The following is an 11,248-nucleotide window of genomic DNA, read 5'->3' on the forward strand; positions in this document are numbered from 1 at the left end:
GGACGGCGGGGCGAGGCGGGAGAGCCGTTCCCTGCGAGGCGTTTGTGCGTGGCGCGGCGCCCTGCGGCCTCTGAGGGGGAGCGAGGCCGGGCGGCGGTGCGATGGCAGCGGCCCCGCACGCCCTGTGATCCCTCAGCCCCTCCGCTCTCGGGCTCCAAAACCTCTTCTGCAAGTGTAATGCTAACGGGAAGCTCTGAGCGCATTTTGTCCGCAGATTATTCTGTGCTTTTAAGTAAAGATAAAATAATGATTTTTGGTTTTATAGATGGGCGATCAGCCCAGTAGGCCAGAAGTGGTGTGGGAAGCCATATGGACTTTCCCAGCCTTGTGTTTTCTCTCTCCCTCCTAGGAAACCCTGTCTGCCGCGACACGGGCGCTGCTGAAAGGCAGACGTCTCCTGGGTGAAAGCCGGCGCAGGGAAACACCTGTAGTGTCACTTGTGCCATGCCAGAGGCATGGAAGTCAGACCCAGCTGGACACCGTCAGTCGACCTGGAAAACACCTTAATGTGGGTCAGCATTAGCTTTATGAAATAACTGGCTATTTTTAGCCTCAGTCGCTCTGATACTCTAGTTATATATAACTAGTCGAGCCTTTCTTCTTCATCTTATGTTATTGCTACTCTGCAGCTTAAAGGAATCAGCAGAAATTGTTTTTGACCTAGAAAAATGAATAACTTGATGCCCAGTCTCACCAGTTTGTATTGGCTTGTGCAAAAACATGGCTGATGTGTGGGTTTGCCTCTGTTTTTTTGTTTTGTATAACCTCCAGAAACCATGGTTTGTACAGAGGTGGTTTTCATGGTAACCGACACATGAGAGATGTGTTATTTGGAACATGTCTGTATTAGCTTTCACTCCACCTTGCTGCAGGTGGGCATGACCATGAAATGTCTCTTCTAGGACATTATGTGCAGATTTTCTGTGCTAGGGCATGTGTCTGGTGCACTTGCAGCTGTTTCCACTTCTCCTTGTACGACTTCTTGAAAACGTGCTCAGAATTCTATAATATAAAAAGGTGATCTCAAGGTTAATGGCTGCTTGTAATGCTGTTTATTTGTTGATGGTTACAAACTTCGGAAGGTGTTGGGGGAAGAACGACAAGAAGTAAACGCAGCTTCTGTGACCAGTAAAGCTTGAGGAATTTTCTCAGGATTGAGTTGTGAGACTGATTGAACAATTCTTTACCTGCTTTAATCCATGCTACGTTTTTTTTTTCTTCTCCAACAATGCAACCTTTTGTTTACTGTTCCATTGCATGATAAACTGATTAGGATTTTAGGATCAAATTACTTTCTGCCGCAACATCCTTTCAGTACTGTAGCACAGTAGAAACACTGGAAATAAGTCACTGGCAGTTTCTTTGAAACTGTATTCCTTAAGAAGAAATAATTTAGCTCAGTCTAAAAACACCATGGGTTGTTTTTGGTTTTTATTTTTTTGTAGAGAGAATACCAGTGGTATTTTATGTAATACTATATTTTATTATGATAATCCCTATTTGGACCCCCTTGTTGTGATTAATTTTGTCACATTAGTTGGCACTTAAGATGCAGTCACTGTTTTATGCTCTGAGATGACGAGATAATTCAAGACAGAAGTAGACTACAATAAAGCAGTCTACTATATAAAAAGACGAAGATATTTGCAAGACAAATAGTGCGTAGTTACAAGGTGCCAACTAGTGAGCAGATAAAAACAAAGTGGGTTGAGAATGGAGAAAATAAGAAACAAAACTCCTGAAGAACATTAAAGCTAAGAAAAAATATAAGTGCTTGTAAAGAGAAATCTATGGAGTTATTTCTAAAGACTGGTATCAGTTTGAGAAGCAAAGATGTTATCATCGCCATTGTTGCGATACTAGGAAGATGAATACAGCTCTTATGAAAAGAGTGTATAAGAAGAAAAAGTTTGAATATATTTTTGAAGCAGTGCAAGTCAAAAATAAAATTTAGGCATAGCCTGAATATCCAGCCCTTACCTAGTTGGCTGTATCAATGCTTTTTTGTAAGTTTTAATATTGATTTGTGCATTGAACCTGTCAATTCAGAAAATGCCACAGTTTCAAAAATCAAAATTGTAAGATATACTTATGATTACTGTATTTTGTTTTGTAAAACCTGCTCATAATCTCTTGATAATCTGGTGTTGTCTTGCTGTCTTAAGTTTCTTTATGTAAAAATGTATATACTTTATATGCTTTGTTAGCCATTTTTGTCAAAAAGAGGAATCCTAACACGATTAGGAAGCAGTTTTTTACTTCTGATCATCTTTGTCAACCTTCCTGTACTTAAAAAAATCCATTATATTATTTTTTAACCAGAGGCACCAGAACAGGAAGTAGTCTTCAACATGCAGTCACATAGTCTCCATGCACCACTTTGAAGTGGTTTTTATTAATTTCTTGGTAGTACATATGTTCTGGTTTGAGAATGATGCTTCTATGGGATTCATGAAAGTTAAACTTTAAGCTCTTATTTTTTAAATATGTATTGTTATCTATAATCAACTAATACAAGTATTACTCAAAGACTGAATAAAAATACCGATGCTTAATGTGCTTGTCTTCTGCAAACACTTTCTTCGTCACTCTAGGCAGAAGTCAGTCATTAATGACATTTTTGTGGGTCTTTTGTATTAACATGATGGCAACAAAATTCCGATTGGATACTGGAAAGAAATATGAGAATCTGAATTTTTTTAAGTGTCAGTTGGATGTAGTTTAACTGTTTATGTGGACTACTCCTGTTTTAAATTTTGAGTGAAATCAGGGGGATCTTATATGGGTACTGATGTCATGTCCATTACTAGCCAATCTGTATGGAATTAATTTATGCACTTCATGGGTTTGCTGGTTAGGTCTTTGATTTGCTGATATTAACAGTAGCGTTTTGTTGTGAAATTTCTGAAGGCTGTATTTATGCCCATCTCATGCTAATGTTTAAAAATGTGAAATGAGTTGACTATGACTGGGTTAGACTGTCATCTCTTAAAAAAAGTCATACATGACTAAGCTGATTAAAACAAAAAAGGATAACAATGTAATTAATGCAAATTAATGTAGTTCTAGGGAAAACAGTTACTGTAAAGAAATTAACTTCATGCTTTGGCATAAAAGTAACTGCATAGCTGTAATGTTCATGTGTTCAAATGGTTTGATCAAAGGAGTGTAATCAAAGATCACTGAAAAAACATTGTGACTGATGCTAAGAATAATGAACAGAAATTAACAATGATGTTGACATAGTTATGCAGAGTAATCTAGTTTATTTAATATCTTGTGTTCACTCAAAAATGTGTTTTAGTACAAGCACACATGAAGTCATAACAACTAGAATCAGGAACACAGGCAAGAATTCAAGGTTTTGAAGAATGCTTCTGTTACTCTAAAAAGAGTCCAGGGATATAATGGACAAGCAAGTAAAATAAATCCTTCTATGATCCTTAGGTACAAAACATGAAATTGTGAGAAAGGGTAGTGAGATGTTTATTCTGAAATAGCATTAATATTGACTACTGAAATACCATATGCGGTTCTGTTGACCACAGACCTCTCAAGTTGGATTATTTTCTGATATTAAAAAAGCCACAGTGTGTCTGGAGCCTGTTGTGGCATTTTTCACTTTCCGTAACCTACTCCTTCCTTTATACTTACTGCTCCCAGTCAGCCCTTCTCCCTCTTCAGATTAGGTTCAGTGCTGTGGTGTCTCTCATGTTCTGTGATCTTCTGGTTTTATGTTGAAAAGAAGACATTGTAATGGAGTGGAAGAGATGGCAGGACAGTGTCAACTGTTTCTGTAAAAATTGTTTGAGGAGGTGTGGTAGATCCACAGCCATGAAGAGGACAGTGATGGTGAGAATGCGAAGATGCAAAAAATATTCAAAGACTGGAAAAAACTGTGAGAAATGTAAAGGACTGTCTATTTAACTCAAAAAGTAGATTCAGTGGTTTCTTGCAAGGAGAAAATGCGGGCTTTCAAAAGTTTCTTAATTGGAAGAGTAAGGTGGAATGAATCAGAAGTCTGACAAATTCACATGCTCTGATAAATTCACATGTTGCTGGGTTCAGTACAGAAATCACTGGGTGAAATTTCATACACTGATGCAAAGGAGATGATAAACTACAAAATACAGGTTTTCACATCTTTATTGGGAAAAGAAGACTTAATAGAATATCCTTTAGTTGAGTTTATTTAGCTACTTCAAGCTCCTCAAGGTATTTACAACACAAAGGTGGTGTATAATTTCTTAAATTTTGTCTTGCCTGGAAATTCTGATTTTAAAATTTCTGAAGTTCATTAATACTTAAAATTTCACTGAGCTCATTATAGATTTTTCCACTGAGGATAATTTTATGTATATGAAATTCTTAATTTCTTGGTCTTGTCAATTTTTACTTTGTCAGCTTCATTTCTGTGGCTTGGTTTCATGTATTTCCTCTCCCACCCCCCCATTTTCATCTTCATTTTTTGATGGATGTCTTCATTCAAAATCAGTTTTTAAACTGCACCCTTTTGTTCAGTCATTTAAAAAGTCATGATTGTTAACCATTAATTAATTCCTCTCTTTTGTCCAAGTTTCACTCAATAGCACAGTCAAGAAGACTGTTCTGTTTCCATGGCCTGAGTCCACATGGTCACAGCGCACATTTGACCAATCTGCTACTGGTACGTAGCTCTTAATGAACACTGTTCTAGAGGAAGATTGATTATAGAATCATAGAATAGTTTGGGTTGGAAGGAACCTTAAAGATCATCTAGTTGCAACCCCCTGCCACATGGGCAAGAACACCTCCCACTAGGTCAGGTTGCTCAGAGCCCCATCCAACCTTGAACACTTCCAGGGAGGGGACATCCACAACTTCTCCGGGCAAGCTGTTCCAGTGCCTCACCACCCTCATTGTGAAGAATTTCTTCCTAATGTCTAACCTAAATTTATTATCTTTCAGTTTAAAACCATTACCCCTTGTCTGATCGCTACATGCACTTCTAAAAAGTCCCTCTTCAGCTTTTCTCTAGGCCTCTTTCAGGCACTGAAAGACTGCTATAACGTCTCCCCAAAGTCACCTCTTCTTCATGCTGAACAATCCCAGGTCTCTTAGACTGTATGATGATGGAACAGACGTGTGCTCTATGCTAAAATGGGGAACCTTTCTGCTATGGAAATTCATGTGCTAGTGTGCTTGAAGTGTATTTGATACATTTATGGTTTTGAGTGGAATGAAGTGCTTGAAGAGTCATGGAGAATTAAGCTTATTGTAGGAAATTTACATGTTGCACTAGCACATTGTAGAAACTGAAAGACTTTACAGTGGGTTCTTCATATTTTGTTTCTATATATATTTATATAAAATGCTCTTAATCCATTTTAATGCTTTAGCACAGGCCCTTTTGCCCATTAATGTAAATATGCCCTTCATATACAAGATGTGGTATGATAACAATTTCTGGTATAGCATCATGTAGATACTTTAGTTATGAGAGTTTTTCATTTTCAGCTCCTAAATCTGCTTCTGATTTTGGAGGGGACGGTTGCATCAGTTTCTTTCTGGAACTCTAGTATGCATTGGCTATGGACTGGTTAGAGGGAGTAGAGAACTGATACTTCTGGTACTTCACAAATAGAACTGAACATTGTAAAGCCCTTTTTCAGTTTGTTGGTTAGTTGGTTTTTTTTTAATCCAGTGAATTCTTGATGTTGCTTCTATCTCCTAATAAAATAATTGTCTCTGTAATTGACTTTATGCCTAGTAAGTTAAAGCTTTGGATATTTGCTCAAGAAGGATTTTTCATGACTGAAGAACTAGTCATGGTCTTTTTAAGCACATGCTGTGATTGTCAACTTGGCAGGCTTAACAGTAATAATTGCCAGTTAGGCAACATCCAAGTAGATGGTAATTTAAATATTACAGGTTTAATCCTGAAGACAAATATTTTAAAATAAAGTTTGCTCAGTATTGCTCTCAAGTATGTTTTCTGTTGTGCACTTTTACAACATGTCTGTTTGTTTGTTCCTGTTGAAGTAGATTAAGCTTCTACGTTAGGAAAGCTGAACCTTTTTTTTTTTTTTTCATTTAAGTTAGATTTTCTTTAGATACTGTTTGGAGCAGTCCAGTGGTGTGACATTCTGGATAAATCACAACTTTTTTCTCAGCAAGTTGTTTGAGCTGACAGCCTAGGAGTATTTTCTTAGGACATATTAGAGGGTGAATCACAGCCTTGCCATAGGGACAAATAGAGAGCCTTTGGTGCTAATAGTGTTTTCTGTATTTGCCAGTAATATGTATGTAGGAAATTGTGGTTTGAAGATCCCTTCTGAAGGACAGAGATCAGAGAAAAATGGAGCTAGCTACGCAATAGCTCAATCTTTAAATGTTCTTTTAAATATGGTTTCAACCATACATGGTGTTGAAATAAAAGATTCCCGATGTGATTTTAAACAAAGAGTTTACATTTGTCATGTCTTTTAACCTGAATTAGAGGCCTTAGGAAGCACTGTTTTGTACACGGTAATAATATGTGATGGTTGTTGATCACTAATGTCTGAGATCTTCCTGTAATTTGAGAGAGGGGCCCAATAATACAAAATAAAGTTTACTTTATTTAAATAAACAGTTGTTTCTTCTCACTGGACGAAGTATGTTGTAACTTCTTATTTTTGTTGCAAGGCCTTTTTAAATTAGAAATATTTTTAAAAGTTTAAATTCAATATTAATAGCTAAACAAGTGTTTTAATGGCTCTTTATCAAAGTCTTTCTGCTGGACTAAACAGCATAAGGGAGACTTTGCTAAGGCCCTCATCTGGTTAAAATCAGGGGCTTGCTGTATAGGTCCCTTGATTTTCAATGAATATTTCACTAACTTCGAGGGGCTCAAACTGACCTTTTAAAATATATGTCAAAATACAGTTAAATATTGTAGGTATTATTTTTCCAGTTTAATTTAAAAATCTCTATTTTATCTTCCCCTCCCTCCCCAGCTCTGTTTTCATTGGTGTTTTCTGTTTCAAGATCTGGTGTGTCTTCTGCTTCAATCCTGTGTTTTGTGCATTTTGTGCTGACTTTACTAATAATGGAGTTATTTATGAAAGTAAGCCAGATATGCTAAGTAGGGAAAAAAAAAGAAAATCCAGGAGCAGTAATTTCCTTGCAGTCTTTGATATGGATGACATGGTGCCCCATCTTTTCAGTTTGGGTTTTCTTATTCAGAAGGAAGACAATGGAAGGAACCTAACACTTCACAGCACTTCAGAGAAAGCACTGGTCATTTTATAGAGCAACTGATAGACTATCTGCTTAAATCATTACGGGAGTTCTATAGGTTTAGATTTCTTCTGAAATCAAACATAGCCAGTTCCTTGAGTCTTTTGCTTTAGAGTACATATTTTGCCTCTTACCCTGCTGCAGTTGGTCTAGCTCCTTTCTTGGTTAGCTACTTGAAACAGCATGCAGTGTTCAATTCAAGCATCCATCCCTGTCTGTACAAGTAGAAATGCTACTTCATTTTGGATTGTCTGCAACACTGTTGTTTAGACATGTCAGTATGGCTTATTTTTCACAATAGTGTGGTAGTATTGATTCACCTTGGCTTATGAACCACAGTGACTCCCAGACTCTTTTTTAAAGAAATTCTTTCTAGTCATCTTGCAGTTGTACTTTTGGTAAGCCCCAAACAGAATAATGCTTTTAACTCGTCTTATTTTTTTATTGCATTGATCTTTTCCCCAATCTGTGCAAGCATCCAAATTCTGATTCTGTCAAGCAGTCTGCTTATGTACTCTCCAAAACCTAATATAAAATACTACTGTAATAAATTACTCTTTCATGTGATAATCTGATTTACTGATTACACATTATTGAATAATACTAGATATAAGGAACATTTCTGTGGTCTTAAACTCATTCATCCCTCCTTTTGGACAATCATAGAATCATAGAATCTTAGGGGTTGGAAGGGACCTCGAAAGATCATCTAGTCCAACCCCCCCTGCCAGAGCAGGGTCACCTAGAGTACATCACATAGGAACGCATCCAGGTGGGTTTTGAATGTCTCCAGTGAAGGAGACTCCACAACCTCCCTGGGCAGCCTGTTCCAGTGCTCTGTCACTCTCACAGTAAAAAAATTTTTCCGGATATTCACCTTGAACCTCCTATGCTCCAATTTACACTCATTACCCCTTGTCCTATCACTGGTCATCACTGAGAAAAGCCTAACTCCATCTCCCTGACACTCACCCCTTACATATTTGTAAACATTGATAAGGTCACCCCTCAGTCTCCTTTTCTCCAAGCTCAAGAGACCCAGCTCCCTCAGCCTTTCCTCAGAAGGGAGATGTTCCACTCCCTTGATCATCTTTGTAGCTCTGCGCTGGACTCTTTCAAGCAGTTCCCTGTGCTTCTTGAACAGAGGGGCCCAGAACTGGACACAATACTCCAGATGTGGCCTCACCGATGCAGAATAGAGGGGGAGGAGAACCTCTCTTGACCTACTAACCACACCCTTTCTAATGCACCCCAGGATGCCATTGGTCTTCTTGGCCACAAGGGCACATTGCTGGCTCATGGTCATCCTCCTGTCTACCAGGACCCCCGAGTCTCTTTCACCTACACTACACTCCAACAGGTCAGCCCCCAACCTGTACTGGGACATTGTGTTGTTCTTCCCCAAACGCAAAACTCTGCACTTCCCTTTGTTGAATTTCATCATGTTTCTCCCCGCCCAACTCTCCAGCCTATCTAAGTCTGTCTGAATGGCAGCACAGCATTCTGGTGTGTCAGCCACTCCTCCCAGCTTTGTGTCATCAGCAAATGAACTATTAATTTATATTTTCTCTTTAAAATAGTTTCCCAAGTGGTTTTGCACCCAGTTTACTTGAGTTTCATCAAGATTTTTTTGTTGCTTGCTTGAAATGAAGTCTCATGGAAGTATCAAAAAACTTTTTGCGAGTTCTACTTCTGTCCTACCCAAAGGGCCTGTTGCCTGATTTAGAAGATTAAATTGGTTTAATGCAGGGATTCCCTCCAAATCTCTTAGACTATTCCTTAAAGACCTTAAAATTGCTTGGTTGTTTATTGCAGTGTTTGTCTGAGAAATGCAGTTGGCAAGTTCCTAATTCCCTCCCTGTGTCCTTTCAAAATTTGTTCTAATTCTTTCTGGAACCTTACTTGCCTCCTACAGATAGCATGTAATTTTGAAAATACTCTGAAAAATAGGAAAAAAGGGTTTGAGACAGAAGACAAATTTTAACTTCAAGGCAGTCCTTGCCTTTGCAGTGTGTTAACCTCAAGACAGTTATGAAGAAACAATTCCACTGCAGTCTAGAAGGAATAAATCTGGATCCAGTCTGCTCTCAAACGGGAATTTCATGACTGTGGATCACAAGTGGACAGGAATGCTTTGCTGCTGTCTGGCATCACACTCAACATGGATTTCTCATGTCACTGTTGTCAGGATTTTTATTGTTTGGGCAGCAGGATATCAAATTTTGTTGTCATTCTAAGTCACTTACATACTGCTGTGTGCTATTTCTGTCATATGGTGCCAAAACCTCAGTTTTGAAATCTCCTGAGACCAAGCATTTGAATATTTTTATTGTCTCTCTTTTCAGATCTTCTTTAAATAGAGAATGCAATGTGATTTTAGGCTCAGGGTTTCCAGCTGAAAATACCAGGGAGGGCACAGGAGCAAACTCTTTTGGAAAGACAGGTGCTGTTCAGTTTCAGGGGCAGACCTCATAGACACTATGTTGAGCTTTCTGAAGGAAGAACTATCTGACTATAGGCTCATTGGACTTTGCTGCCTTTTTGCAGGGTTAATAGCGTCTCTCTAAAAAAAGTCAAAGAGGAGAAAGAGTACACGTGTAGGGCAGTTTGCTTGCAAGGAGAAACTTGTCTTTTTCAAAGCTCCCAATAAGCTGTTTGGCAAAAGTCCAACTTTTTTTTTTTTTTTTTTTAATTGGGATTTTTAGGATCATTACTTCCTGTACAAATTGTTATTTGTCCCACAGATCTTACCCAGACAAAGTCTAATTTGATAGCACCTTTCTTCAGGCAGACCAGATCACGTGGGCTGTGGGCAAAGGGCAGTAGCTGCTATGTCCTCTTTGTACTACTGCTGCTCTTGGGTGTGTTGGGTACCTCCTAATGGCTGCAGTGACGTTACTTGCTCCTTTGCCCTCATCTCACCAAACTTCCTTTTCCCATGCCAGTGTCAGTCAGAAATGTTGCCTGAAGAGAGGTCAAGGAGTGGTAGTGTAGAAAAAAAAGTAAAATTATTCTTTATCTCAGCTGTTTCTTGATCAATTACTGTACCATTACGATACTCAGCTTTAATATTGTTTTATGAATAATTTTCACAGAGTCCCAAGAAGAGAAAAAGGACATATTTCATTTTTAAAGCACACAGGTTGTTTATGACTTTGCTTTGACTCTGGTTACTGTAGCAGTACAAAAAAAAATTAGACCCCAGCTAAAAGGTAGGTTGTTTCCCACTACCCTTCCATCTTGTTTGCAACCTGTTTTTGCACAGAGTACCAGAGCTATTTATAAACTGCAGGTGGGAGCTAAGATTAAGAAAAGCTTTCTGTATATATGACAGTGTCAGGAGAGCAATACTTTAGCTAAGTTGGGATGGCCTCTACAAAGCCATATTTTTATGATTGTAATACTGGTATTCTGGGGACTGAAGTCTCCCAGACACAGGCCCAGCTTTATGATTTTACCCTTACATATTAAAAATAAGCCAAGTTATGTTAAAGTGCCTTTGTGTGTGTGTGTGTGTGTGCGTGTGTGCGTGTGTGTAGGGCAAAGCTGTGTTAAGCTTTTTGGCATTCAATTTTAGCTATATGAAATTAGCCAATAGAACAGGCTGTTCACCAGAAAATGCAAGCAGTTTACCAGAGAAGGACAAAAGGTGTTTTTAAAATACTCACTTATTTTTGAGGAAAGAATAGGGATGTGGGTGAGACAGGTAGATGCATTAAGGGAAAAAGCATGTCTTCCAAAGACCTTGCAATGGCAGAAAATGCAGTACAATTCTAGCAGGTCTGCATCTGCCTACAAGTGAGCATCTTTTTCTCCTTTCTTTTGCCCTAGGTGAAATGAAGACACTGTAGAAGGGAGTGGGGAACCTCAAATTTCCAGTCTTACTCTTTGCAAGGGAGGTATTGTTCCAAAACTTTCTGGAAAATGAGTTCTCCAGCTCATTTGCCACTAAGACCTATGGTGTCTGGTTTGGAGTGATTTAGCCTAG

This window comes from Chaetura pelagica, unplaced genomic scaffold (assembly GCF_000747805.2).
Source record: "Chaetura pelagica isolate M959 unplaced genomic scaffold, ChaPel_1.0 scaffold289, whole genome shotgun sequence".
Classification (NCBI taxonomy): domain Eukaryota; kingdom Metazoa; phylum Chordata; class Aves; order Apodiformes; family Apodidae; genus Chaetura; species Chaetura pelagica.